Genomic DNA, 8,138 nt, shown 5'->3' with positions numbered 1-8,138 from the left:
CGTGCTGTCAGCCGCAGGTGTCGCTCCATCAGCTGCGGCTGCACAGTCTGCGCCAGCACGCTGACGTCCTCTAGTCACAGCCTGCGCCAGCTTGCTGGTGTCCTCTAGTCACAGCCTGCGCCAGTCTTCTAGTCACAGCCTGCGTCAGCTTGCTGGTATCCTCTAGTCGACGGCGCGCGCCTAGCGTTTGGTGGGGCTGCTTGGTTATTTGGCTCTTGGTTATTGTGCAGCAGATGATTTAATGTGACTGGTGTAGCAGCCATTTCTGTGCACACGAAGTTGCCACATAGTACGAAAAGCATCGTGGGACGGTGACATTCTGATAGGATCGCGCTTTAAAACTCATGTGAAACTGTGCAGTATGTAGTGTGTTGCGTCGTAGAAGTTAGGAGGCGTCTTTATTGAGAACCCATCACGCAGCTTTTGCATGTCGACGCGTAGGATGTGTCATTGTTTTTAGCGATGTAGCGCGAACTGTTTCAAAATCGATTGATTCCACACCCACAAATTTGTGATTGGAAACATAAGCGCCAACAGAAAAGTGTGTGATTACGGTTTTAGCAACATAGTGCGTCGTGGTGCTTGCTAAAATGCCTAACAACAGTGGTCAGCTGCGTGAAAAACGGCTCGTATTTTTCAGTAAAGTTCTCGTATAATCTGTGTCTCAAATTATTATGGCATCACGTATTCCATAACAAAACATGAATCCTTAAAAAAGAGTGGGCCTATCACAACGGCCGAACAACTGAACCCAAAACAGGGCCTCAGCCTGTAAAGGTGGCTTTTTGAACCAGTGAACAGGCCTCTTTAACGCAAAATTGTCCACTGATCCTGAGCATTCGTGAAGGTGCCCGCATGATCCAGAAAAACGGATCTCTTGATGTAGAAAATGGTCTTCTTTATCACTGTCTAGCTCAGCTATGGGGGCCTCTTTGATATTAATACTGGTAATCTATGCGTATCTATAGTGCCTTTATTTGGGGAAAACGTGGCCTCCCGTTTTTTCTTGAGTGGTGGAGCAGAAACGTACTTTTGCCCCCGGCTTGCTGGCAGGAGGCGAGTAGCACTTTGCCCCTCCCCCTTCCTGCCATGCTGTGCTTGCCCAAAATGGTAATTGGTGACTCGCGAGATCTCAGAATATTGAACGAGGATCCAGCCAGCTGAATCATAAGTCGGCTTCATTGTTATCGCCATTGCACCACTGCAATCGCTGATCTGCGACGCCAAGCACTGCCGTTTAATCAACTTGAAAAGCCCGACGTTGTGGCGAACATACGTGTATTGACGGCCTTTCCAAGCGCACCGAAGCGTGCGAAGCACTATGCACCAATGAGGCCGACACATGTGGTGCCGGCCTGACGTGACCTCGCGTGTACCCGCGCGGCGACCGCTGACTAGCTAGCACACCTCGCCCCGTCTCGGGTCCGCCATCGCCCCGGGCGGGGTACGACACCCACGCGACCGGACAGCCCGGCGACAGTGCGGCCCGGTGGCCACGCGACTCACGCCGTTCAGTTGACCGTCGGCCACGGCACAGGTACTCTCACAGGTATGCTAGCCGCCATCAGGTACTGATGTGGTCTAGTTTCGTTCAATCGAGCGATGAGTGTTAGACGCTAGTCGATCTGTCCTGGAATTCCCTATTTGCCGAGCAGGCAGAGGTCACATTCTCTCCGTGAGTGATGTCTTCTGAGGAACGGGTCAAGGCGACCCATTTATCCCGCCTGAGCGATTGGATCATCCCAATGAACGAGTTATTAAGGGCTGTCATGACGTAACCGGTCACACGTTTACATCGGCCAGTGCGCCGGTCTTTCATTGTTACACGGGTCCTGAACGCACGTGTGGCGATATGCCAATCTCACGCAACTTGTTTTCAAAGACGAAATCATCAGCATATGCAATTCACAGGCGTGTCTGCGCCCATGAGATATCACTGCGTATGCAGGCAACAGCGTAGGATGCACGCTATTCAGGGGAGCTCCAATCTGTTCTCAAGTGCGACATTTGTCGGCAGAAGCGTACAAGACGTCGTCTTCTTCACTGTTGGGCGTCAGCCGTCTCCAGACGCGGACTCTGCCTGACTCGTGTTTTCCCGCTCCTCTAGCTGGAGCATGCGCGGAAGTGTGCGTTACACCCCGGACCGTTCGTGGACAGTTGAGTGCCGACCTCTTCGGAGTACTCTCGCAGGAGGTCAAACAGTGCCATGCAAAGAAGAAATCGGAGAAGGTCATGCTGTTGACAACTTTTAACACCACGTGCGTGTTGGTGACGTTGCACGGGTGACTTTTCAACTGCAGGATCCATACGCGCAGCACGGGCGAGACTATCATGGCGACCCGCCAGACCTGGTTTGCCACCGTCACTGCCGCCAGAATAGTGTACCAGAACCACAGCACTGCATACAGCCTCTCGTTGAAGATGTTCACCGGCAGGATGCATATATAGAGTCCAATGTTTGCGTGGTACCGGACACGCCGAAGAAGCGGAATGTGTATTTGGTCTGCTTCGGCAAAGTGTACTTGGACGGGTCAATGGCCAGTGGATGAACAGCCTCCGGACATTCAGGATTATACTGAATCAGCTTGGTGCCAAGGGTGAAGAAGTTGCCACCAAGGAAGTTGTTCACTAGTGCGATGTTCATCATCACGTTGGTTGAGTTGATGCCCTAGCAAAATACGTATTGGTAGGCGTACCAACGGCTGCTGCCCTTGCTGTCCAACAGGTAACGTATCACCTTCGCCTGTCGTTCCCGGCGTTTCTTTTCCCCCAGCCCTGTTTCCACAATGTTGTCGACTAGGCTACGAATGCGGTGGTCCTCGAACATCTTCCATATCCAGTGCGGTATGTCGATGCTGACGCCCTGCAGGAACAGCACGATCGGCACCCACTGGTGGTAGGTGATGTGACGTTTCTCGTCCTGCTCCTCGCGAGCTGCCCCGATCCCGATCACAGGCAGCTGGTCGTCTCCTGGAGGTCAAGCCGGTACCGAGGTCGTCTCCTGGGGGTCAGGCCGGTACCGAGGTCGTCTCCTGGGGGTCAGGCCGGTACCGAGGTCGTCTCCTGGGGGTCAGGCCGGTACCGAGGTCGTCTCCTGGGGGTCAAGCCGGTACCGAGGTCGTCTCCTGGGGGTCAGGCCGGTACCGAGGTCGTCTCCTGGGGGTCAGGCCGGTACCGAGGTCGTCTCCTGGGGTCAGGCCGGTACCGAGGTCGTCTCCTGGGGGTCAAGCCGGTACCGAGGTCGTCTCCTGGGGGGCAGGCCGGTACCGAGGTCGTCTCCTGGGGTCAAGCCGGTACCGAGGTCGTCTCCTGGGGGTCAGGCCGGTACCGAGGTGGGGGAAGGGAGGCTTCGTGGCGGCTGGGCTCCATCACTTTACACCATATTGAATGTCTCATTACCAAATGGATACACGGCCGTTCAATGCCAAGTCAAAGCTGCAGGAAATCGTAGGACACGGAATCCGAGGGGAGAGATCATGAGAGCATATGAGAAAGCATGGTCATCGATGCTGGAATTTTTTAGGTACTTTGCCCCTTTAAATGTGACCTCGTGAAAAGGTACAAGATGACACCAGATTGTCAGTAAGATGTCAAATATGATGGTACCATGCATACTGTTCTCTTTAAGGTAGCGTTCCACATTTGTTTGGGATTTTGAACTGAAATAGCCATCTTGGAGACTATTCGGTGCAGTTCACAGCCCTTCCTTCTTAAGACCTAAACCCCTTTAGTTTCTGAGCTACATGCCTGCAAAGATGGAGAGACTCAGTCGGGGAGGTTATTTCAAGGTCGCCCAGGTATCCATAACGTCATAATGAAGTAATGCAAATTCTGCCATTCCATAAGCCCTGGAGCGATCAAGGCCAACAAATATGTGATTGTGGATTTGTTTATATATTCTAATCAAACAATGACGTATTGAACATATTTACTTACCGAAAAATGGTGTCCGGCGTGGTCGTTTCTAAATGACGTATACCAGTGGTCATAAGTGAGCTTATTTCATCATATTTGTTGGGTGTTTCAATGTCTTCGAATGTGGGACATCCCTTTAAAGGAAACGTTCCCAATTTGAACACAATGAAGCAAACATTAGATAAGATGAATAAGCTCGCTTGTCACTGTTGGTATTCTTTAAGTGGAACATGCCGCTCCAGACAACACAGTTTTCTAGTTAGTTAATATGCTCTTCAATACGTCGCTGTTTAATTACGTCATCCCACCTTGCACAACATTTATTAGGAGCCAGTTGAGCCCATTATATATGGAAATCATGTTCGCGAACGCCAGATATGAACGACTCGACAATTTTATTTTTCTAGGCCTTACCGCATGGCCAACAGAATGGCAGGATTAGAATGACGTTATTATCTCGTCATGGATACATGGATGATCTTGAAATAGTTCCCCGGAAAAAGTTTGCACATATCCGTGGGCGTACAGCACGGAAACCAGAGGGGTTTAGGTCTTAAGAAGGGCAGGGGTGTAAACTCTGCCGAATGATCTTCAAGATGGTTATGTCAGTTCAAATCCCCATACAAATGTGGAACGGTGCCTTTACACACAAAGCTTTTCTGTGGAAAGATGGTCTGAGGGCTTTGAAACAGCACTGCCCATGTTGACTTTAAAATGCGATGGTACCCGAGATATATAGGCACCTGACTTTACAGCAGCATGACTGTCGTATATGATTATTGCCTTTCTGTCTCTTTACCATTCGCTTTTTCTGGCTTTGCCTACGCCTCTGTCTCCCGGATGTGATAAACGCAGGACTCTTAGTCTGACTCACTTGCTTTTACGCACCGAGCTGGTTGTTGCTTCCGAAATCTTTGTCATATATGAAGGTACCCGAGATCCAGCAGTAGGTCTCCATCGCCTTTTGGAGGCGTTTTGATGAAGCTCCCGCGCAGGCAGTTGCTTGGCTGTGTAAAATACGAACTTGGTTAATGCCCTGCTCACAACTTTGCCACATAACTGCTACTTGAATTCAGTGACTTAGTCAACTGTGAAATAGTTGCCGCTGTGATAAATTGGAACTTGGAACCATAAGTAAAGTGAACATGATCATCCAGGCAACTGTGTTAACGGCTTTATCATACCGAAGAATGGCGCAGTTCAATCGGAGAGTTTACTGTGACATGTCATTTTCCAAATGGGTGGCGCTGGTAAGGGGCCAAGGCGTCAAATCTCCTGTTACGACCCTGTTTGGAATTATCATGACTCCTTGCTTGTTTGCTGTTGACCGTTGAATTGTTTTCTTATCTGACTTTTATCCCTGCCGACCTGTATGCCATCCAAATTTTCCACCTGACCTTTCCTCTGTCAACATTTGCCTCTTTTGAACTTTCGTCCTTCCACTGTTTTCCGACTCGATTTTAAGCCTTGTCGACTTTTATTTGTCTGGACTGTTCTCGTGTAACTATTTTTGTCCGAATTTTTTCATTCGGCATTTGTCCATTCGTCTTTTTGTTCGGGAATCGGTACAGAGCTGGTACGCTGCTAACAGCTGATATCTTTCGAAAGGATTCTTATTTATATCTTCACAAAATTCAAAACAAACAATCTCATATTGGCCGTTCCAGGAATGGGTCGAAACTAGCGCATTTTCTGAGGTGGTATACTGGGATCAATCTGTCAACTTGGAGATGGAGTTTTGGCGAGGGTTTTGTGGTTCAGCTTCTTATCTATCTCTTTCGGTGATGGCCAGCCATACCATGGCTTTCTGAGGGGGTTCTATTCGTGGTGTGTAGTAAGTACCGTCATTGGCTTTCTGACATTATATGAGTAAAATCCTTCGCTCCAAGCAATCCAATCGATGATATAAAAGTGAATGTCATCAATGGTTGAAGCTGGTCGAAGGTGGAAGTGTGTTATTTTTACCAGCCTGCACATCCATGCGCGATGATGGTTATGAACGTAACAAAGATCATCGATAAAAATAGACGAAATCGATGTAAACATTACATAGATGTAAATCGTTTCGATAACTTAAACGCTTCTGATCTAACAATGAGTAAAGGGTACAAAAAGTGGCGTAGTCCCTTTGATTTCAAACTGAAACTGAATCATGTCGAAAAGATGGAATAGACGATTGCTAGAAGATTTGATCGTACTGTGCTACAGTACAGCTAAAACAGCAACATTTTATCAAAATTGTCCTTTTTACTCCTCGAGTGCAGTATTGGGTAATAGCTAAGGAGAGAATCCTATCGCTGTAAGGTAACTTCATAACGTAAGTTGTCAAGTGCATTTGCGGGGAACATCTGCCTTTCTTACTCCTCGAGAGCGGCGGGTTGTAATAACTGAAGGAGAAAATCCCATCGCTGCGAGGTAGCTTCATGATGTAAGTAAGTTGTGAAGTACATTTGCGAGGAACATTGGGGACATAGATAAGACAGTGTCAATGGCCTAATTCCTCGTAGAATAACCAATAGAAAAGAGAGATGGATGTATTCATACCTCTGCGACATGCCTTTATCGAAGCGAATATCAGCAGTAAATTCAAAATCGCCTGCGGTCCTCACTCAATTTCTTAGTTGTGTTTTCAGAATAGCGGGCCACAGCTTGTACAAATCACCAACATTCAGGAGCTGTTGTCACTTGTTCACTTGTTGGCCTTATGGTTTGGTCACCAAATATCCCTGAATTTTGGTGACTTGTGAAAGCTCTGGCTCGCGGTTTAAAACAACCTGAAAAATGTAGTGGGATCGCCAGGCAATTTTGAATTTACTACTGATATTCGTTTCGATGGAGACATGTAACGGAATTATCAATCCATCTAGCTCTCTTTTCTCATGGTTATTTTGCGAGGAATAAAGCCTTCAATAGTGTCTTTCTATAGCTTTATTATGGTCAAAATTGTGAATATGGGCCACGAAGTGAAAATCCGTGTGACTTTTTTTCCTGCGCGAAGGGTGCCTAATGCAAGGGGTCAACAGGCCTTGCGTGCATACCGTATGTAAAGGCCTCAAAAATACCCTATTATTAACTTTCCGGGAATATGTTTCCTGTTATTGAAACCTATATGGTGCAACGCTCGGAATTTGGAAAGATCTGACTGCAATTGATGCCACATCATTTGCATCGCAAGGCTGCCACGGCAATTTATCACAAGACAAGTGCACCGAGTAAGACAACATATATACCAAACAGTGCTAAAATTGCCCGTTCACCCCAAGAGTTAGATGAAAAGATAACCGCCTGCTTTTCTCTACATATATCATTATGCCTGACCTGTCACAAGTACCTGGCGCCGCTCCGGGCTTCGACAATGCTATATCAATGCTATGTTTGACAATGCAGCGCCACAAAAATAATCCACGGCATATACGCGAGCTCGAATCGCCGGCTGAATACTCTTCGCTCGGGTGGGGGCTAATTTGACCTCCCAAGGTCTTACAACTGAGAAAGGTAGAGGTGGCAAGTCTGCAGGGTAGGTTTCCCGTAGGTGAACTCACTTATGTCAAAACTGACGTCCAGAGGTTATGAAATTTGGGTTAAATAAGATCAAGCAAGGTAAAGCTGAAGATCGGCGTGCAAAATGCTCCCAGGCCTCTCATGCAACCGCGTTTAACCTGATACCTATTTTAAGCAAAACGTCACTGGTGTTCATTTTAGGCTAGTGACATTTGTTACCTTGAGAAGGTCATGGTTACCAAAAAACATGCGAGATGGTCTTGATTTCTCGATTTAAATAAACGTAATAGTAAAAAATAACGTAAATAAATAACGTAAATAACGTAAATAGTTGAATAACGTAAAAAACGTAATAAAGAAACGATTTGAATAAAAGATCAAGGACCACACCAGGTAGTACGTTCCTAAGAACAAGTAGTTGATCTGAGTCACTTGAGGTCAGTTACTTACTCTGATTTTTACAAAGTCCATAGGTGATGTCTGTTGCGGTCGCGGTTATCAACACGTTTGAAAGATGCATCAAAAATTATCTCATAAAGCAAGCTCTCCATTAAAAAGGCAGGTTGGTTTTGAGTTCGGTCTGACCTTCATACCTGACCCTAGGTTGACGGACATTGTCTTGCTTTTAAATTAAATCGTTTTATTGCATACGAAACTATTTTAGGGATGTGTAGCTTTATCTAACACTCCGCTATCGTGACCAATTGAACGATTTCCTTAAG

The 8,138-nt window shown here is 47.1% G+C and overlaps 1 pseudogene; it reads right to left on the bottom strand.

The window, feature by feature from the left end:
* Nucleotides 1-1,327: 1,327 nt before the first annotated feature.
* On the bottom strand, nt 1,328-4,873 carry LOC119100494 (innexin inx3-like; annotated as a pseudogene).
* Between the last annotated feature and the right edge of the window lie 3,265 nt (nt 4,874-8,138).

This window comes from Pollicipes pollicipes, unplaced genomic scaffold (genome assembly GCF_011947565.3).
Source record: "Pollicipes pollicipes isolate AB1234 unplaced genomic scaffold, Ppol_2.1 Scaffold_4881;HRSCAF=5763_pilon_pilon_pilon, whole genome shotgun sequence".
Classification (NCBI taxonomy): domain Eukaryota; kingdom Metazoa; phylum Arthropoda; class Thecostraca; order Pollicipedomorpha; family Pollicipedidae; genus Pollicipes; species Pollicipes pollicipes.
This window is presented reverse-complemented; position numbering and strand designations above follow the sequence as displayed.